Source organism: Pinus tabuliformis, chromosome X (genome assembly GCF_031772625.1).
Source record: "Pinus tabuliformis cultivar Carrire ecotype Pingquan chromosome X, CPIR1, whole genome shotgun sequence".
Lineage (NCBI taxonomy): Eukaryota > Viridiplantae > Streptophyta > Pinopsida > Pinales > Pinaceae > Pinus > Pinus tabuliformis.
This window is the reverse complement of record NC_142308.1, coordinates 107,766,634-107,789,941: the sequence shown is the minus strand read 5'-3', so window position 1 is coordinate 107,789,941 and position 23,308 is coordinate 107,766,634. Positions and strand designations below refer to the sequence as shown.

Below are 23,308 nucleotides of genomic sequence, written 5' to 3'. Positions count from 1 at the left end.
CAAAGACTCAGGTAAAGATGACTAAGGCTCCTGAGGTTCAATGACCTCAGGAAACAAAGTTTCTGACTCAGGGATATCAGATTCAATGACCTCAGGTAACAAAGTTTCAGGGACTTCTGTTTCAATTGTGTCAGTGTAGATGTAATATCGGGTTCAGAACTCAAAGGGACAAATGATTCTTGTTGATCAATATCGGGTGGAGGGCCAGAAGTAGTTCCCAATCTTCCTGATTCGGTAGTTTGTGCTTTCCTATGTGTAGGACCATGGTTAGGAGTAGCCTCTAGAGGAAATGGAGGCTTATTTTCCATTCTACGTGAATGATGGGGAGGGGGATTTTTTTCTTCCACATTAGGCAATAAAACTGATCAACACAAAAAAGAAATAAATAAAAAAGAGGGTAATCTAGGCATAAAAGATTACCAAGCATCCGTGAACTACGATATACATGTTGAACCAAGGACTTAACCTATGGCAGCTAATCTCCCTGAATGTTGTGTTCGGTGTATCATGGTATACAAGGCGACATACTCAGTTACCTATGGATGGATAGATACCTATTGGGGACTCCCAAAATCAACAATACGTGGGAGTGCAATCCGTAGTAGTGTTGTCTAATGCGTAATTGTTCGATGAGAGCATTCCCATATCCTTTACATGCATGGAATGCCACCAATATACCTGAAGGTACGTGGAGTACAAACCTATACACTCACATATTGGAACGATATTTCACCCCCAGGATGCAGTGTTGGCAAACAACGACAATGCCTAAGTTTAACAACGCCAGAACATGTCTCTATCTTAGACCTCTAAATGTTTGTGTTAATGTTACAAATGCTCCTTAGGTTGATTCAATAAATTTTATTGTTTATCTTTGATTATGTTTCAATTTTAGGGCTCACCACGAATGTCACCTGAATATCCTAAGATGAAAATCTAGCATGAGAAAATAGAAATTCTTTCTCTTTCAATGAAAATATAGCTAAGGAAGGGAAGAAACAATCAAGATGCAACACACAATATGCAAGATGCAATTTCCTTTCCAATGCAACTGTTCCTATACTAATGCACATGCAAAACCCTAAATGTCGATGCAAAATTTTTCTTTTCACCACAGTTAATTTAAAAAATGGAGAAAACTAAGATGCAAAATGTTCAATTACTAATTCAATTACACTTTTCAGAATGAGGACTAGAACAAAAATTCATCCAAGTGATCAGAAATCAAACGAAAACAGTTTGCAAGCAATAGAATGATAAGAACAAATAAAAATCAAAACCAATTCTTACCAAAGGCAAACAACACAAATGAAAACCAAATGGAGGCTTTAGAGAGACCATAAGACAATGAGTACCCAGGGAAGTTCAGCTGGAAGTAGGATGACCAAGGATAGGCTTAAGAACTAAGGCAAAATTTATGCAAAATAGGGGCCAACGCTAGTGCAGAAGAGGCACCAGTGCGTTGCAATGTTGGCGCAGAATGGGCCAGGGTGAGGTGTAACGCTCTGTCAAAGGCACAGGGGGGTGTGTTAGGCCTTGGAAAGAGGTTTCCGACACAAAAATTGCAAAAAAGGTTCAATGAAATCACTTCTTAGGTTTGTTCTTGGTTGGATGATACAACAAAGGTCTGTCAAGGAGTTAATCAAACACAATGGACAAGGATACCACCAAGGGAGTTCTCCGCTCTCCAGTATGGTTGCCAATTTGTTATACAGGATTTACGATTGTGCACAAAAGTATCTCCCCTAGGTCGGTGGCTAACCTAGAACAATAGAGAAACAAGGAACACAATTCTTTTCCTTAAATTAAACACATGACAAAGTGAGGCCTACCTGGAATCCTTCGCAAGCTTCGCTCCTTCTTTAGCTTGGAAGCTCTTCCTAGGTTCGATTGCCAAAATTAGAACCTACATAGTTAGATAACCCAAGCCAAGAAACTATGAGATCTATGAAATATCATCTAAGTACTTCATTCAATAGATCAACATGGTATTGAATAAGTGAAACATCACATATAGGAAAACCATGAATTCTTTGCATCAATATAAATGGAAGGAGATTACAACCATAAGTAACATTTGATATTGTAGAAGAGCTCCTCCAAGTTGTTGACTTGTCCTTTACTTGTCAAACTATGCACCTCCAATCACCCTAAATGCATGAGATGATGACCACTCACTACAAGCAGCATAAGGGTAGAATCACTCTCCAAAATTCAACCCCAAACCACATAGAAGGCTTGGAATATATAGAGAAGTATGGTAAGTTGGGAGTTCTTATCCAATTATCAATCTAAGGTAAGAGATCCACCTATGATGGAGAGATAGGATCAAAGGATAAGTGGTAAAAACTCCAATGTAGGGATCGATAAGATCTTAATGTTTTATTCAAGGTAAGTAGTTGTAACAAGTTCTGGAAACTCCTAGAAGAGGAAGCTTTCGAAATCCTGATCATTCTCCTAGCTTTATAGAACCAACATAGGTGCAAAGGGGAGCAACCTAAAGGTGACCAATGTAGGCCACAGTGGAGCAACCTACTGGTGAACACACCCCAGTAGGCTTACAGGGAGCATTGGTCCTCAAACTGGCTCAGATGAAGCAGTTTGGGGCTCAAACTTTGGGAAGTGAAAAGTACTTGCTTATGGCTTTGTGCAAGAGGGTGACAAGGGGGAATAGGATGTTGATTGATCCCATTAGGAGGCTCACTGATTGGATGTGACAAAATGGCCTATAACAAGGAGGATTTCATTTAGGCCACAATTCATTACTTCTAGGTTGCATCTTTTTTCATTTGAATCATTCTAGCTTGTATATCACTCATTTGTCTGGCACGTTTGATCTTCATTTCTTTGATTACCTGAGTTAATTATTTAACTGAATCTGAATCTTCTTCTTTTATTTCCTTTCCCTTAGATTTAACTGGACCTTTATCAAAACCTGGTACCTTTGACTTACCTTAATCTTTTCTATCCTTTTCTAACTCTTCAGCTATTTTCTGGGCAGTGACTAAGCTAATGGGTTTGGAATGTCTAATTTCATATTGAGTGTTATCGTTAAAGATCCGAGATATTGTTCCAAGACTGTCTTGTCAGGAGGCTTATAATCTCGAGTCGTATCTTTTAGAAGACCGTTAAATCTTCGGTTGAATTCTCCGACCATTTCATTTTCTCTTTTCTTTACAGTATTCAACTCTTTGACTAAATATTTTCCTTCCCTGTTATCCCCACATTTGTCTTTAAACGCATCATTGAGGGTTCTTAAGGAGTCAAATGTATTGTCAGCTTTATCATGAAACTAGTCATGAGCATTATCCTCCAATGATAAAACAAACAACTTCATCTTGACTTCTTCAGGGTCGTAGACAGTGGAATGAGCATATCTCTGGATGAAGGAGTTGAACTTTTTTATATGAGCCTCAACATTAATTGCCTTGTTTCCTTCAAATATTGATAACTTTCTCATGGTAGACTCATTTGGCAAATCATGAGGATATCCTTGGATGTTGGTGAAGTTTCAAGGTTTGTAAAAATCACCCATGATGTCTTGATTTACGGGATTAATGAAAAACAAATGGAGATCAAGGAGAACATCATGTCTGAGAAAATTTAATTTCCCTCTAGAATGCAATTTGTTTAACCAAGCTCTTAGAACATTTTTAGGATCGGGAGATGGGTTAACCAAGCTACCGAGATTCCTTCTAGAGTAAGCTCTTGTGAATTGTTGAACAAGTGCAGTCACCACTTGTTGAAGCCTTAGAATTCTGTTGTTCCAGCATGGGGGATATCCACCTGGTCCGAACCTTAAAGGCAGATCCTTTTCCGTTTGGTGTGGTGGCTCCGACTGGGGATGATGGAACCAGTTTCCCAGTGTGGGTTTGAAAATGATGATGGGTGGTTTTCAAGTGATTGCAATAAGAATAATGATAACTAAATGACCTATTCTGACATGCAAATCTCGAATTAATTTAATCTAATATAAACCTAGGGTGTTTTGTGTGATATGCGATCTAAACAGATATATGTTTGGTACGTGGTAATAAAGATCATTCACGTGTTAGATAGATATGATAACATGTAAAGATAATTTCTTTGACTAAATAGTTAGTCAAAGAAATGTGTAAATTATATCACATATATTTAATGATCATATACGAAAATAAACACTTTTAGCTAAGTATTATACAATAGTGCAATTAACGCATAACATAAAGAACATACTCCATATATATTTCATGAAACTAAATGTTATCACTAATTTAATAAAACAGAACTGATCATACAAGATAAAAGTACCATATGTGTGAGGTTTTGCTCATTTAACTAGTGACATAGATCAACTCCTTACTTCAATCAAATTATTCTCCAAGCATATAGAAGTGCATCAACAAAAGAAAGCAGTTTGATATTCAAAAGTAATGACCCTGTTTCATAATTTCATCAAGGCATCTACAAACTTACAAAAGTGCATTCTTTGCAAATGTTTTTTGATAAAATCCCGGACCCTTATCTAAATGCACGAGAAGGGTATAAATACTATCTAACTAAAGTTTAAAAATAGATTATACAAAATATCTGAGGAGGTTTCAAACAACCTTCCTCTTAACTAGTAACTAACTCTAAAAATAAAATTGATTTGATGACTCGAGGCTATGAAAATGTCTTGCTGTCTGCCAGCTTTTCCTTGAGGTCGCATATGTCAGACATTGGTTTTACTTGAGGAGGTGCTCTGAATTGCGTTCTGACCTGTCCTGCAAAGATGGCATCTGTAAGAGGTGGAAGCATCCTTTGCGTTGAATTGAGTGAACAATTCAGTGTCATAATTTGGCTGTGAGGTTTGACAAGAAATTGCCAATATGCCTCCCAGTCGGTCTTTGATAATTTTGTGATTACCTCTCTTTGGATTTCCATCTTTGCTTTCCAGTTTTTATCCAAGTCTTTCAAATCTGGCAGTGACTTTGGATTACCTTATTTTATCAAGTTGGTGGTGTGCAAAGTGTGATTGATTGCCTTTATTATATTCTTTGTCACTCTTGCTGCTCTTGCTACTGCCAATTCTGCTTGCTTGATCCGCGCATCCCAATCTGTGAATAATATGTCTTTATGTGTCTCTTCAATCTATGGCATATTAGCGCTTATTCCTTCTTCAGAGTCTTGCCATTCAATATAGTAAGAGATCTTAGTATTTAAGTCATTAAACTTAATTCTCTGATCAATTGCCTTATTTGTTAATTGATCACTGGTATTCAAATAAGGGGTGATATGGGACATTTTATGGCAGAATAGATCTTGTTGTTTTGACAGAATGGAGTTTAGCTCCAATGCCTCTTTGATGAATTCATCAATAGTGGGGACAATTTTATATTTCACCATAGTCTCTTGCAACTCTTGGATTTGCATATTCTTTGCTGAGATATCTGCTTCATGGCTTATCCTAAGTGCTTCCATACTTTGCTGCAATTGGACTATTTTTTCTGTGGCTTGATTGTTCACATTTCTTTTCTCGATTTCTAGTTGTTGCTCACGATGTGCTATCCTTTCTTCTCTTTCCCTTAACAAAACAGATACTTCAGTGGCCTTATCAATGGTGGCAGTAGCATATGCCCCTGTAGATTTTCTTGCAAATTCTCTACAAATCTACCTCTGATATCTATGTAGAAAATCTGACTGTAGATTAACTCGATAATGAAATATACCAAAGCAAAATACTATAATCTACTTCTACTATCAAACTTGCAGAAGCTTAAAGATCGAGCTGAATCAGAGTTGAACACATATAACCATAAGAAGAAGAATCAATACACATGAAACATAGAAAATACTCAGGGGAAAGCCTCATCTAAAAACCCCACTATCTGTATTATCATACAAGGTGGAAATACATCAAGATTATACAAAGCCTTAGCTCTCACAGCTAGCCAACTCTCAGTACAATCCTCCTGGATGCTCACATGCAAACAAAGCTTCTCACAAGCCTTCTCCTCTGCCCTGCAAGCTCCTATTTCCTTACGCAGTTACCTCTAGGATGATCTCCTTCACCCAGTGTAACACTGCTCTCACACACTGTTAGAACTGCGCAATCCTCAAGGAACCTTCCTTTGACTGCATGGATGATTTTCCTTTATAGGAAAACACATGCAACTAATAGTAACCTGTCCTTGACATTTAGCTCAACTGGGTCTTTCTCAGAATAGACATGCATGAGTTTCTGATGAGAGAATCTTTAGTTATCTAGAGTACACTTTTTGAGTGCCTACATGCATCAACTGACTGATAACTCACAATTGGTTCCTCAAACAGTTTGGAACTAATTTAACTGGACTTAACTTAGTAAACTAAGTTAACTAATTACAACTCAAATATAACTCAAACTTATCTCCTGAATTAAGGGATAATCTCCTTAATTTAAGGGATAACTCTTGCATGACTTCAGAAGGACTTCTAATTTGAATTTCTCCAACTAATTAATCCATAATGAATTAGTTAATTATTTCCAAATAATTGGTGAGACTAAATTCGATTTTAATTCACAATTTTAATTGAAGGAAAAATTATGATTGGAATATTCTAGATTATATTTTTATCATTTCTTGTTGCTATTTTCAACACTCCCTCTCAACAAGAAAGGAATTCAACTCGATCTCGATCATGAACCTTTGCAATGTTATGCATGCAACACTTCTCTCTAGTGTTATTGCTCCAGCAACTCTAGAAAAAAAAGAAAAAAGAAAAAAACCATCCAACCTGAATCAGTATGATGCATCTGTCATCAAAGTCTCTGACTGCTATTGCCTCTGTCAACTGAAAACTTTGCACTTCAGCTGACTCTGCCTTTCTGCATTTTTGTTAATCCTTATCTGTGCTCTTTAGTATCTAACTGCTCTAGCCTCTGTCATTTTGATCTCTGACTGCATCAATCCCATTGATTCCTCCCACTACTATGTACTTTGGGCTCCCGTAGCAAGGTACAATCCATGATATAAAACCTCTCAATGGACCCTGCCCAATTTTAGCCTTCATGGGACTATCACATCACATCGCCCCACCTCACACCTAGAGGTATGGAAACATGTGATCCCTCTGTTGACTCTAATTGTGGCTCCTCCACAATTGTCTGAGACTTCTTCTGGCACTACATGTTGAGAGGTAATTTACTCTCCCTCTCAACCACCAAGTCTCTAACATTTTCCTTGCTCCTCAAGGCTTTACATGAACCTCAAGAGAATACAGGTTCTTGACTCGTGAACCGATTTGTTTCACCTGTCTCATGGTGATGTGTCTAAGGAAAACCTTTCGCTTACTAAAGACAACATCGTAGCCTTTTTCCTCCAACATCGCGACCGATACCAAGTTCTTCTTCAGTCCAGGCACATACTTCACATCTGTCAAGGTGATAGAAGCTCCATGCTCCCTCTGAAAAGCAACCGTGCCCACTCCTGAAACACTAAAATTTTCGTCGTCACCCATCTCTATGCGAATCTTGAGGTCTTTCTCCTCCAAAGTACTAAATGAACTTTTATTGCCAGTCATGTGGAATGAGGCTCCACTGTCAAGATACCAACCATAACCCATCATCGATGACACCATGCAAGCGATGAGGGTGAAGTCCATTTCGAACTGAGAGGCCAATGCCTCACCTTCTAATCCATCCGAGGATCCCTTCTTGGACTTCTTCGATGGGCAATTAGTCGCATAATGACCGATCTCGTGACAATTAAAGCATCTCACTTTAGACTTGTCAACCTTCTTCACTCCATGAGAAGAATTCTATTCGGAATGGAACACCTTCCCCTTCCCTTTCCTTGCATTACTTTCTAAGGCCAGATTTTCTTCATCATCAACTTTGGATGAAGAACCATCTCGTGTGCTCCTCCTGATCTCCTCATGCATGAGATCCGACCACAATCGTTCCCAATCTGGAAATTTCTCCCTTCTATTCACAAAGTCCTGGTAGCTATTCTAACTCTTTGGAAGGCCAAGGAGAGCGAGGCTCACCATATCATCATCGATAGTAGTTATTCCCACACTTCCAAGCCCATCTCTGCAAGTGGTGAGCTTGTTCAGATATATGGAAATAGTATCGTCGTTCTCCATCTTGATTCTTCGAAGCTTATCCTTGAGCGTTGTGGAGTACTGAAGAAGGTATGTTTTTATTGATTATTTTGTCATCTTTTCTTTAGTTCTCGTAACCTCTTTGCATCATGAACTAGGTAGATAATAAGAAATCATGACAAAATCTATAGGATTTATACGCAACATGAAAACACTAATAATTGCTATTTGTTATGCAGGAAAAGGGAAAAACGAAAGATTTTCGTTCCAAAGAAAAAGACAGGGCCAAGTTAACTGTTGTCCCTTTGCCGGAGAACCATATGCAAACAAGGCGATCTAAATTAAAACATATCAGCCAAGGAAAGGAAAAGGAGATATTGACTCGACGCAAGAAAACAAACGGATAACTGGGAATTAACAGTTTGGCAAATCCCTCAGGATCCTTTGATCCCGAGGGATTGCTGCCTTAACTATTTTTGCATCCTTGACATCTCCGCTTTAGCTGTTATAAAAAGGGGCAACACTGCTAGCCTAGGCAACGATTTGCTGTTATTTTTTCTATGTAACTTTTCTCTATATTTGAAACTTTGATCATTGACTCTCGTTGAGAAGTGATTCACTGTAACTCTGTTTTAATGCTTTAATATAAATCTGGTTGTTGTTCCGTCTTTGATCCTAGAGTAATTTCAAGCGGTGTGTCCATGGAGGCTAAGGGCCCGGCCCTAGTGGAACACTTGCTCTTGTATCATTATCTTTAGTTCGTGCGTGGTTTTCATTATCAGCTTTGTTCGGTAATCTGATGTGTTTTGTTATTTTACATCACGAATCTGTTATATTTGATTCATGTTCGACTGAGTAATATCATTCTCTATGACAGGAATGTCAGATTGTTCATTCTGACTCTCTAACGCATTGTTGTTCCTTTAATCATTAATATAACATTGCCGATCTTTACAGAATGCTATTGTTGTTCAATCATAGAGTACCCGTGTTGTAACAGTCATAAATTGGTATTACTGTATTCATCCATAGATTACATTTAATTGCGATTGCTGATTCAACTGATATTGTTGTTCCATTACGAATTACAATCGTTATTCTTTATAACTAAGATTGATATTTGTAGTACCAAAATCAGATTACTGTTTTTCTCAATACTAAGGTGTGTTGTGTGTGTTATTTATCTTAGTTTATTGTGCATTTACATTTGGTTCCAAGTGCTGTTCTATATTTTATTACTAATCAGTTGTCGTTCTGTTTCCGTGTGCTGTCCAATTTATTCCTAGAGTAAAGATTGCTATCTGATTTTTGTAGGATACGATTGCTGCACTTATTCCTGTAGATTAAAGTGTTGTTGTTTATAAGAATCAGTTGCTGTTACATTTTCTAGTTGTTGTTCCATTTCTTAGTTGTTGTTCCATTTCCTAGTTGTTGTTCCATTTCCTGTTATTTGCGTTCTCATTGCTTTGGTGTGCAGAACGATCTGAAACTATAGTGGGCGTTGACATTTGTTGTCTAGTTCTCAGATTGATGATTTGTTCCTTGATTATCTTTAATTATATCAGTTTATAGAGGGATGAGTTACTGTTACTGGACCCTTGACTGATAAACTGCTTAGTTTTCCGAATGCATGATTTAGGCTTTAAAGCGCTTTGCTGTAAGTAGATATTGTTTTAAGCATCCGTTTACTCTTGTACTCTGAGCACTATACTACTAGCATTACTCTAGCAAATGAAAGCCTCAAACTGAGTACACTCTTTGAAATAACAAATCGTTCCTAGATTGATAAGTTAATGTGAGGTAATTAGAGGTGAAAAAGACCCTTTTTACGGCTCAACATTTTGGCGTCGTTGCCAAGGAAGAGTGTAGTCATTTGTCTCTTTTCAGAGTATTGTAAGATCCTGTTAGGAAAGGATTGGGTTTTAAAAATGGAAAGTAAGAACCTGCCTGTGGAGTATGTAATAACCCTGCTCCCCTGCCTGCTTTCCTGCAGATTTGTTGCTATTCTGTTTGGGTAGAACCTAGCAGTTGATTTGTGTGCATGACTAAGGAGTAAAAGCCTAAAAAGAACCCTAATCCTCTACCCAAGCGTGATAAAGCTATGGGGCCGGTGACCCTTGGCCGATCGACCTTTATAAACGAAATCCTTAAGAAAGTAGAATCTCAGCCTTCAGTAGGACCTAGAAAAGTTACTTCTAGACAACCTACTAGTTCCCTTTAGGCCAGAGGATCACCATCTGTAGCCTTTGCTGAGGTGCATAGTCAAACCGAAGAGAAAGATTTTCAAGAAATTGAAAATTCTAGCCCAAAATCATTACAAGAAGGGAACGTTAGCAACCTCTGCGAAGGAAGAGGAGAAACCAGAGAGACTGAAGAACCAAGATCTCCCCTTGGGGTAATTTATCCATTAAGCAGTCCAAATAAGGGAAGTGTTGCAGAAATCATTTATAACGAAATTCAAGAACCTGAATCCCCCAGACGTTAGGCACTCTCATTATCCCAGATAAAGGAAGTGTTGTCAAGACCATTCCTGTTAGAGCCATTCCCCCCCCCCCCCCGACAACCTACGAGCACCCTCCTAGATATCCGAGAAAGTTATTGGCATATAATTGACCAAATGGCCCAAAACCAGCCAAACACGCAAACCTCTACACTGCAATACCCCATTGTGGATACTGCGGCTAATGCACCTATGAAAGCAATTCCTCTTCAGCACATCCCTACATTCCATGGCCTTACATCAGAAGATCCAGATGCATTCCTGTTTGAATTTGATGTGCTGTGTAGAGGATATGACTATACCACCGATCCCCAAAAACTGAAATTATTTCCCTCTACATTAAAAGGGGCTACTTTAAGATGGTTTATGGGATTGGGTGGTGTTGTTATAAATAACTAGGATCAAATGAAAGAATCTTTTCTAAAAAAATATCAGAACTATTGCAGGTCTAGAGAGTTAAAAGATGAAATATTTCAAATGGTAGCTAGACCAAATGAAACATTGGAAGAGTATGTGTTGGGACTCAGAAATTTCATATTTTCATCCACCTTTTTCTTCACTATTCCTTACATTTCATCATCCCATTAACCTGTTATCATATCACTTTCATACATACATTTGGGTTTCACCTTCTTATTTTCCATTTTCTTCATTTTTGTATTATAAGTGAATTTATGATTAATTATTAGAAAATGTACATATTTTTTATATATCTCAAGAATATGTGAGTTTTGTGATGTGTAGGAAATATGTGAAGAATTAATATGAGATAATTATGCAAGTCTTTTTCTAAGGAGAAAATCATGGAGGCATATCTTATCCTAAGGAGAAAATCATGGAGGCATATCTTATCCTAAGGAGAAAATCATGGAGACATATCTTATCCAAGATATGTGAGAGATTTGTGGGATCATGTTTGAGAGATTTGTGCGATGATATCTTGTAATAACGGGAAACTAGTTGAGAGTGCTTGAGAGAATATTGGATATGTAATTATGGAAAGGTTATCTTCCTCATGTATATAAGAGAGTGCTCTCTCTTCATTGGAATAAGGAATAATAGAGAATGGAGATTAACTTTGATTCTTTCATGATTTGTAATTTAGTTATTGTAATATAATTTAACATAGTTTTATTGTTGTGAGCTCACATCTGTTGTTTGCCATTCACTTCTTCACATGTTGTATTGCTTTTCTTTTATGCAACTTCCTGCTTTCATAGTTAATGTTTCAATGCCTTCATAGATTAATTTGATTTCAGTAATTTAGATTAGATTAGATTAGATTAGTTCCACTTCAGTCCTGCATATATATTGCATGTGTCTCGTAAGTCTACGAACCTCGGATTGACAAATTAAATAGTTGGGTAAGTACTACAACGGAATTAAATGAACATAGTTTCACCCAACATTTTGGCGCCGTTGCCTGGGAGGCACAATGGATTGAAGTTTAGTTTGATTTTTCATGCAAGTGTGTTTAGACATGTTCCTAACTCCGAGGTGTTAAGGCGGTAAGACGTGGGGAACAGCCTACGCATCGCATTCGAGATACCGTAATGGGCTCGACCTCTTATGGATCAGGGCATGTAGGGTGTGTTTACATTTATGCAAGTGTGAATTTTGATTTCTGCAAGTGTGTTTGATTTTGTCAACTGTGAAGAGTGTTTGATGAATTCATGGTTCATGGTTATAATTGAAGCATTCGATTACTCAATTAATGAGCAGTCCTTGTAAGAGGGTTTAATTGAGTATTGAATTCAAGATTATTTCTGTGGTCCTTTTGTTTTTAATTCAATTGTTAGTGTGCTGATTTTTATTTGCTTTTCTCTTTCAACATGGTTTTATAATGAGTGTCAGCTTGGAACTACTCACTCAGATCCTTGCAGAAGTCAGAATCTCCTCTTCCCTGGAAAAGGAGATCTTGACAAAAATTGAAAGTTCAACTACTCCCCAAGAAATATCAACATCTGAAGAATCCTGCGTATCTGATGGCGAACAATCATTAGAACAAGAGATCGAGGAAGAAGAGCAGCAGATCGGAGAAGAAGAACAGGAGTTACAGCATAATCTGAGTGAGAGTAACTGTGCTTATCAAAGCTTTATCGACCAATGGTTCCAGGTAAGTATTAGATTAGATTCATCTTTTTATTTTTTAGTTGATTTGCAGTTACAGCAACTAGACTCATCCACTCTCGAATATTTTCATTTTTCATTTGAAAAATTGCTACTGAATCTATTGTTGTTACTGCTGCGTGAATGGCTTCATTGGAAGTTTAACTACACGTAACTAATTTGTAAATTCTAATTAGTATAGAGTAGGTAGGCTTTCAGATTTAGCTTTTGCTTTCATTTTGAGTTCTGCTTTTACCTAGAATAAGTATGCTCTCCTCCTGCGTCTTTGTACGATCTCGAGGATCAGAAAATAAGGATGATATAGACTAGTTTCAAGAATAAATTCATGTTTTGCAATATGCTTCAGCACAAACATCTTTCGATATGCAAATTATTATGTCCATTTGTTAAAAAAGAAAAAAAATTAAGAGAAAGTTTAGTTTCTTTCTCAACTTTAGTTTTTCATTGATTAAAAAAAAAAAAAAAAAAAAAAAAAAAAATTAACAACTAACCATTTTTTTTGTTTTTAAAGATAGGATTACCATTTTTGTTTTTCAAAGATAGGATTAATTCCATTTTTTTTAGACTTTTAATAAAAAAAGAAACAAAACCAACCAGCGCATTCATAAAAACAAAACAACACAAAAAAAAACCAGCGAAATCAAAAACAACTCTGCATCATTCATTGTATATACAAAACATCAAACAAATCCACGCTGAGTCGCTGATAAACCGAGCCCTGTTCAGTGTCTGAGTATCTGAGTTTTGACCTACCCACGGGAGCAACGTTGTCTGATTTTTCCGGACGAGACAGAGCAGCATGGAGATCGCGCTCAGGGACAAAGGAATGTTGTCCCTCATGTTAATGCAGATTGAATGCTCCCAGGACCAGCTCTCGGCTTCCATGGTCTGCAAAGACTGGAACGAGGTGCCGACATCGTTAGCCCAGAGGTTGACAATCAGGTCGCGTGTACTCCTCCCTTCTCTTCTTCCTCGCTTCAAACATGTTAAGCAGCTGAATCTCTCTCGATGCACTGATCAATTTCACGATCAAGATCTCCAGATGGCCTCCAAATGCCTTAAAAACCTACGTATATTATCATTAGGGAACAGTGCCCAACCACAGGAATGCATTTCAAATGCAGGGTTTGTGAATTTTGTGAAAACTTGTACCATGCTCGAGAATGTTTCCTTGACTTCCATACGCAATTTGCAGGATTCAGGTATCGAGGCCATGACTAGAGTTTGTAATAAGCTTAACGCTATTTGTCTGATGATACCCTGAAAAGCCTTAAAAACTGTGAGAATATCCAAGAATTGGGTTTAAAGGGTCATTTTGGAATTACTCCGTTTGGTTTGATAAAAATAGGTGAGAATTGTCCGACGCTTCTGAAGTTTTCATTCTGATGTGGCGACTTAAGAGAGTTATTAACGTTATAAACTCTGGTTTAGCTGTTGTTTTGATTGAGCTACACTGATACAGGACGACTAAAATCAGCGTTTGAACGCCGAGACTCAACCGAGACTCAGGCAATGCAGCTACAAATCTATCCTTGTATAAAGACAATGCTCTTTGGGCAGACCCAATTAATCTAAGACACCCAACACATCGAGAGCATTCAGCATCGCATTCAAGGATCTTGTGTAGGTCTTCTCTGACATGCCACTGAGCTTAACGGCCTTCTGTCTATCAAAAGGAACCTTCCATTTGGCAGCAGCTAACTCAAAGTTCACCTCCTTTGCTACTCTTTGCTTCTCAGCAGCAACAACTTTCGTTGCCTCATTAGCTAAATGTTCATCAAGACTAGCAGAAACTCCTTTTCCCAGCACTAATTGTCCATAAAAACTGTTTTCAACCTCTGATTGACCCACTATTTTAATTTTATTCATTCTTTCTGAGCCCAACTTTTCCGCTATACACCTGGCAACATCTTCTCCATTCCTACTATAGGAAGCTAATATTACAAGCGGTATTCCAGCCCCAAGTGCATCATCTAAAAACTTCATAATTCCAGCACGCAAAGCTAGATTGCCAGTTGTAACATAATCCCGTAGTGCACGATGCTTTTCCCGTATAACGTTTTTCAAAAATGGTTCTTTCTCATCAGTTGGCAATGATGTTGGCCACCCAATCCTCTCAAAAAATTAAAACCAACATCCTTTTCGCATCTCCCCCTCCTTTCCTGACTAGATCCATATAAACTGGCTTTGTCCAATTTGCACAATCTAATCCTAATTTCTGAAAAGCTACATTTAAGGCATGACGATTGCTGGAGCGGTTCACATCAGCAAGAACCCCTTCTACTTCGAGGAGAATAGCAATCTCCGGCTTCGTCGTCGTCATCCGCAGGGAATCCTGGCAATTAGCATTCAAATTTCTCCAGCAGCGTCTCTTCATCTTCCTCTTATGACATGATTGTGGTCCAATTACTGAGCTTAAACGCATCTAGTTTAATTCCCAAAAATGAGAACGAAAGGCCCGCATGGCCAGCCCTGACTTCGTTTGCATGACTTCGATGTGTGCATTTACCCCATCCAAACTGCAGCTAAATTGCTCGATCAACTCCATGTTCAAATTGCTATTTTTGTCATCGATAATTACAAAATACCCATAGGAGGAGATAACAATTTGATTTTGCAGTTATTAATCCAAGAATGGAGGCCAGCGCTGAATGGAGGGATTCTTTCTGCTCCCTATGATCCCATAACCCCTAAATCCTAACAGTGAGGCCATTAACGATTTTTGTGAGTTCAAAAAGATTCACTGAATCACTTATTAAAGCTCTGTTTCAGGAATGGCGACAGGAGGAGAGGTTTCAACCTTCTGATACCGCTATTCGCCGTCCAGTTTCCCGATCGGTACATTCGACAGGATGAAAGAAAATGGCAGAACATGGTGAGCATTCAGAGCCGTTTTATATTCATGCAGAGCACATGTATAACCTGGACAGGATGAAGCATCAAAAGCTGAAGTTGGGTATAACTGTGTGGACCTGTTTTAGTATTGGTGTTGGTGTTCCAATTTTTGCAGTGGTATTCTAGCAAAAGAAAACAACATCTGGTTGATTATGGTCAATCTGTCTTTATTGGCTTTGCTTTGAATCATTAGTGGATGTGATGAACAACAAAATAAGAGTCCAGAGGTATTTCTTGTCGGAAATTTGGTTTATCTGGACACTTTATGTTGGAAGGAAACATTAAATGATGAATTGGTTGTCCAGAATTCTTTAATGGTATTTCGATCTCGTGGCTTGTTTATGTATCAAGGGAATAAATTTCAACAGTAAAATCAGAATTTGGTTCCATATTCTGTTTTTGAATTTATTTGGAGACATTACGTTGGAACTCAATTTACTTACAAAAATATTATTTAAATCCTTTTAATGTAGACTAAAAAAAAAAAAAAATTGCCCTCATTCATAAACTCATTACTTGTTCCCTACCAAATACAACGCCTTTTCAAATGTTTTCAATCAATTTTCCTGCAAACCAATAAAAACATTTTGAACAAGTATTGCACAATCAATGAATACATTGCATGGGGACATGCAATATTTCTAGTTGGGGAGGGAATCAAAGTATGTTGGATTTTTTTTGTGAATTTATGGGCAAAAGTTAGATATACTAACAAGTGAAATGAGATTGGTGTTATGTGTAGGACAACGAGAAGCTTATGCAGAAAGCTCAACATTACGATGCGACACCTTTTTCATCCACAATTAGAGTTATTTCGGAAAATAATTAAAAAAAATGGACATTTTGTAAATTCTTGAAAATGCGCTAATTTGTTTTTGAGTCACTTCATACAGGAATGATCGATGGAGATGGCACACAAAGGTGACAATTTTTATGCAGGAATGGTGCTAAGTTTTTCAGAGTCTGCAAAGTGATTTTTTTCAAAATCACAATGAAACATGCATCATTGGACACTTGAAGGAACTGATTCTTCACTGCACATATCATGACATTTTCCACTACACAAAAATCCTTTTGCGTCATGATTACTTCCATTTTTCCTTCCACACACCTAGACCATCCTTGTGTTGCAGCCCATCTTCCATTTCCTTATCTTTCATGACTTCATGCATGCCTATTTTTCTGAATCACATACATCCATTTATCCTTTTCAGTTTAGTTTTGCCTTCTAGTTTGCCTTCTGAATAAAACTCATTCCCTTTCCATGATCACATTACCTTGATTTCCTAGCCATGCTGATCCACACTGCTTGTCCGTGAGTTCTTTCCATTTATAGTCCTACCAAATCTTTTTGTACAAACTCGCGTTGACTGATGTGGGATTCCTTAAGGCCCACCTTTCAACAAGTCTTGCCCCATCGACATCAGCACCTTATCTAGGAAATAGACTAGAGTTCATTTTGAGTACCTAGAGGCTTGCATGCCTTAATGGCAAGCTCTCTCGCTGGCGATCATGGGAATACATCAATGTCCCTTGATCTTCAGATCTTGCAAGTGGCTCGACCTCGACACATCCATTCGCATTTCGCAAGATGTACTCCGGTACCTTGGCACTCATTGACATCAATGGTGAGTTGCCTCGCATTGGTTAACGGCATACATCAATGGCCAGTAATCCAATGATTTCTATTCATGCTCGACATCGACACATTCATTCGCATGTTTAGAATTGTACCATCGGGTTTGTAGCGGGTGAAGACTATACACTTTTTCATGACTCCCTCAGCAGTTACAGCAGTATGCATTCTGATCTACCACAGTACCACTTTCAGCTTTTATCTTTTCCATGATTCAGCATCAGCAGTTCATATTCCTTCATTCTCCAGGATCCAGTTACATCAGTCACATTTTCCTGATCCAGCAGCAGCAGCAGCTACATTCCTATTTCATACTTCATCATTTTTGGGTAGGTAGAGGTATGTTGTTTTCTAATCTTTAATCATGCAATTCCTTATATGCTCACTTGAATATTTTGGAAAATTCCCTCACCATGCTACATTTCCTTTCATGCGCCATGTTAAGTTGCATGCGGACATGCAACCAATTCAGTTGAGGGGGGGAGAACTACATTCACTACATATTCACTTCCATGATTCCATTTCTTCACCACTATCACTCCATTTACCATTCACCAACATTTATTTTCCAATGATACTTTGTTGCACTTTGCTTCATACGCAATATTGGCATGCTTCATTAATATTACAAAAGGCCTTTCTTATGCACATTATGATTTCCAGTGAGTGTTTACATTATTGAAGAAAAGAGAACAGAAAATGAAATGAATGTTGTTAACACAAGAACCAACATTCTTTGTATTCATGGTTGTCACACAAGAACCAACCATAAGAAAATGTAAATTGTTACTAAATGTCTCTCACATATCCTGGAAACATTTAAGGCATCATCATGTAAAGCCAAAGTACAATATGCCAAACGTTCTTAAAAGATACCCATGCATGGTTGCATGAGGACATGCAACAAGTTCAGTTGGGGAGGATGTTGGGACTCAGAAATGTCATATTTTCATCCACCTTTTTCTTCACTATTCCTTACATTTCATCATCCCATTAACTTGTTATCATATCACTTTCATACATACATTTGGGTTTCACCTTCTTATTTTCCATTTTATTCATTTTTGTATTATAAGTGAATTTATGATTAATTATTAGAAAATGTACATATTTTTTATATATCTCAAGAATATGTGAGTTCTGTGATGTGTAGGAAATATGTGAAGAATTAATATGAGATAATTATGCAAGTCTTTTTCTAAGGAGAAAATCATGGAGGCATATCTTATCCTAAGGAGAAAATCATGGAGGCATATCTTATCCTAAGGAGAAAATCATGGAGACATATCTTATCCAAGATATGTGAGAGATTTGTGGGATCATGTTTGAGAGATTTGTGCGATGATATCTTGTAATAACGGGAAACTAGTTGAGAGTGCTTGAGAGAATATTGGATATGTAATTATGGAAAGGTTATCTTTCTCATGTATATAAGAGAGTGCTCTCTCTTCATTGGAATAAGGAATAATAGAGAATGGAGATTAACTTTGATTCTTTCATGATTTGTAATTTAGTTATTGTAATATAATTTAACATAGTTTTATTGTTGTGAGCTCACATCTGTTGTTTGCCATTCACTTCTTCACATGTTGTATTGCTTTTCTTTTATGCAACTTCCTGCTTTCATAGTTAATGTTTCAATGCCTTCTTAGATTAATTTGATTTCAGTAATTTAGATTAGATTAGATTAGATTAGTTCCACTTCAGTCCTGCATATATATTGCATGTGTCTCGTAAGTCTACGGACCTCGGATTGACAAATTAAATAGTTGGGTAAGTACTACAACGGAATTAAATGAACATAGTTTCACCCAACAGTATGTTGAACGTTTCCACTATAATCTTCAAAGATCTCCTTATGCATCATTACCTTTACCTGATAATGTGTTAAAAACAACATTAATTAGGGGAATGAAGGAACAATGGATTGAAACACTGAATATTATGGGAAAAGGAGATATTTATCAGGAAAATTTTGCTGACATTATTAATCTATGTATCAGGAGCTCGAGAGGCAGCACAAGACTAAAACCAGCAGAACATGATCAGTTTGTAAGAGATAATAGAATTTTGGAAGGAGTAACTCGTGCAGAAATTGGAAATTTATTAGAAAATTTTAAAATTGACATATTGGGGACACTGACAACACAACTTGATATTATGCAGGCCAAACAAAAGCAAGCAGAGGCAGAACAGAATTTGGCAATCTTCTATCCCCGATGCAGAAAGAAACATAGCCATAAGGAGTGTCCATTAGATGCAGTCCAAGTTTGCGCCATCTGTACAAAAGACCATTCTACAGAGAGCTGCCCCTCACTTCCTGGATTGAAAGCAGTATACAAGGAAGCAGAAGAAGAACCAGAACCAGTGTATCTACTCAATCAGCGCTGTCAATGGCAGCCACGAAAATCAGGTATGTTTTCAGACCCAGCTTCTTCTTTTTAGCCTCCACAATATCATGCTCAACAATATAATACAATGTGGCAAAATCAATCTCCCTTCCCGAATTGGTCACAACAATCATTTCGTTCATCATCTCCATGGCCAAATCAAGCAAACCAACCCAATTGGGCAAATTTTCCCTATACCCCACCATATTGGCAAAACAACATATATCCTGCACAATGGACCCCTCTTACCTCACAGAGTCAAGCCTGGCAGACAAACTGGCAAAGACCGATGAATCAGCCAATAGGAACCATCCCGCTCCCTCAACCTACACTACCAGCCTTACAACAAAACCCCCAGTCTAATTTAAGACCGCAACTCCCAGCCCAACCCAACCCTAATCCGAATAACAGACTGGTCCAATCTATTCAAATAGTGGAAACACCAGAAGTAGTAACCGATCTAAGGGAGTGTAATGACCTTCAATTAAGATCTGGGCGTATCATCGAAACAGAGGGAGATAAAACAACTCAAGTTGAAAATCAGTTACCTACAGAACAACCGCTACAAGAAGAGGACGTGACCAGACAATAAATTCATGACCCAACAACCACATCCTCTCCCCCATTCCCAGAGCGATTAATTATACCTTGACCTCTACAACACCCTAATTTTGATATTCTGGGAGAACTAAAAAATCTGTACATAAAAATCCCATTCCTCCAAGCTATTCAAGACATCCCCATATATGCAAGGATTATCAAAGAATTATGTATAAAGAAACCAAGGAGGAAAATAACAAATAACCCAAAAGTCCAAGTAGTTGGCACTCTATCCGGCTTATTATCAGGAAAAGAAACACCCGTTAAATACGAAGACCCAAGAAATCCAATAGTAATCGTACAAATCTTCTCAAATGCCTTAGTTGATCTAGGAGCTGCAATTAATATATTAACAACCACCACTTGCCAAAAATTGGGCATTAAATCAGTATAACCGACCTCTACTTTACTAGAACTGGCTGACCGATCTGTGGTTAGGCCAGAAGGCACACTACATGATGTCATGGTATCTGTTGACTCCTAGGAGTATCCGGCCGATTTTCTGATAATAAACCCCAAAAACTGACTTGATGGACATCCATTGATTTTAGGCAGACCTTGGCTTGCAACTGTTGATGCTTATATTGGCTGCCAACAAGGTAATATGACCATAACTAGAGGGGAAAATATCAAGAACCTAGCTTTATATCCTCCAGCGCAGCCAAGTGTCATAATAATAAACACTAACAAGCATCCTGTATCATACCTCACCGAAAATATTAGATCTCCATTAACCATAGAAGAGGCCCTTGATTTCAAAGACCAAATAGAAGATGATGCCATTAATAATTTTATTAGCCAAGTTGAACTCAGATCCCACGTACAATGTCACATGATAGAAGTAGCATTTGATAATGAATTAGAAGAAGATCCTCTTAAAGATACACACGATCAAACAATACCTACTACTTTTGTTTCAAATAGTAAAATTGTAGAAATTGAGCCAGGAAAGACTTTAAACATCAATGCCAACCTGACTTCCAAACAAGAAAAGAAGCTCATCCAACTATTGAGGAAATATAAAGAAGCTTTTGCATGGGACTACCCTGATATGAAAGGAATTGATCCCCAGTTATGTACACACCACATTTACATAGAAAAGGATGCGAGACCTGTTCGCCAACCACAAAGGAGACTTAATCCTCATCTAAAAGATGTTGTAAAAGCTGAACTTCAAAAACATTTAGATGTCAACTTCATCTACCCTATCTCCGATAGTAAATGGGTCTCTCCACTTGTTGTGGTACCAAAGAAGAATGGAAAGTGGAGGATTTGTGTAAATTATAGAGAGCTAAATAAAGCAACACAAAAAGACCACTTTCCCCTTCCATTCATTGACCAAGTATTAGACACTTTGGCAGGGAAGAAATTCTTTTCTTTCTTAGACGACTTCAGTGGATACAATCAGATTTAGATTGCCCCTGAAGACCAAGACAAAACCACTTTTACTTGTCCTTGGGGAACATTTGCCTATAGATTTCTACCTTTTGGCTTATGCAATGCTCCTACCACATTTCAAATGGCTATCCTCAGCATCTTTTCAGACTTAATAAATGAAGGGCTCGAAGTATACATGGATCACTTTACACCATATGGAGATGATTTTGACCCAACATTGGACACACTGGAAAAAGTCCTGCAGCACTACATTGCCACCAGGCTTTGTTTGAGCTATGAAAAATGCTATATGATGATGACTGAAGGACTTATTCTAGGCCATTATATCTCAGCAACTGGCATACAGGTAGACCCAACCAAAATTCAAATAATTTTGCTAATTCCCACTCCTACCACTCAAACAGAGGTACACAGTTTTCTTGGATTTTCTGGTTATTATAGAAGGTTTATAGAACATTTTTCACATATTGTTGCACTTCTATATGCACTGACAGGTAATGTTGACTTTCTTTGGACAGAAAAAATGTGACCGTGCTTTTCAGGATCTGAAGAAGCTTGTGTCCACAGCCCTAGTCCTTTGAGGACCAAATTGGGACCTGCCATTCCAAATTTCATCAGATGCCTCAGATACAGCTATTGGAGCAGTCCTTGGGCAGGAAGAAGATAAAAAACCATATGCAATTTATTATATTAGCAAGAATTTATCCCCTGCTGAATTGAATTATACTGTTACTGAAAAGGAATTTCTAATTGTAATACATGCTGTCAATAAGTTTAGGCATTACATTATTGGATATCATGTTATCTTGTATACAGATCACTCTGCCATAAAATATTTAGCAAATAAACCAATCACAAATGGTAGAATAACTAAATGGCTGATTTTATTGTAGGAATTTGATATTACAATCAAGGATAGACCTGGAAAAGAAAATCCTGTAGCTGACTTTCTCTCGCGAATGCCAAAACCAGTGGACGCAGCAGCAGTTGAAGATCAATTTCCAGATGAGCATTTGTTTGCTATCATTGTTAAAACACCCTGGTATGCTGATGTTGCGAATTACTTAGCAGTAGGTAAATCAGCAAAACATCTGACCCCCAATGAACGAAAACAGATTGTCCAGCGAAGTGCTCGATTTTCTTGGATTAGGGGCTACCTGTTCCATACAGGGGCAGATATGCACATCAGGAGATGCGTCCGCGAGGATGAAATTTTTGACATTTTGAAAGCTTGTCATTACGGACCATGTGGTGGACATTTTTCCGATCGGAGAACTGGACATAAGGTGCTGCAAATAGGGTATTATTGGCCCACAATCTTCAAAGATGCAAAAAAGTTCGTTCAAGCCTGTGACAGTTGCCAGAGAGCAGGACGCCCTGGTCAGTTCGACGAAATGCCCCTGAACCCACGACTAGTTATTGAACCATTCAAGCAATGGGCCCTCGATTTCGCTGGATCAATTAACCCATCCTCCAACCAGAAAACATATATTTTAGTAGCAACAGAATATGTCACCAAATGGGTTGAAGCAGAGGCATTGCCAAGAGCTACAGAGGATTTTGTCATACAGTTCCTGTTCCATATATTTGTGCGATATGGGCTTCCAAGAGATATAATTACAGATGGTGGACCACATTTTGCTGGTAACAAGATTGTTGCAACACTAAAAAACTATCATATTCAGCACAAAATCACCACACCATACCACCCAC

General features: G+C 37.9%; 2 pseudogenes; one reads left to right on the top strand and one right to left on the bottom strand.

Moving 5' to 3' along the window:
- Positions 1-13,472: 13,472 nt before the first annotated feature.
- Positions 13,473-14,062, top strand: LOC149138639 (uncharacterized; annotated as a pseudogene).
- A 180-nt stretch (positions 14,063-14,242) lies between these two features.
- LOC149138638 (CBBY-like protein) lies at positions 14,243-15,101 on the bottom strand (annotated as a pseudogene).
- Positions 15,102-23,308: the final 8,207 nt, after the last annotated feature.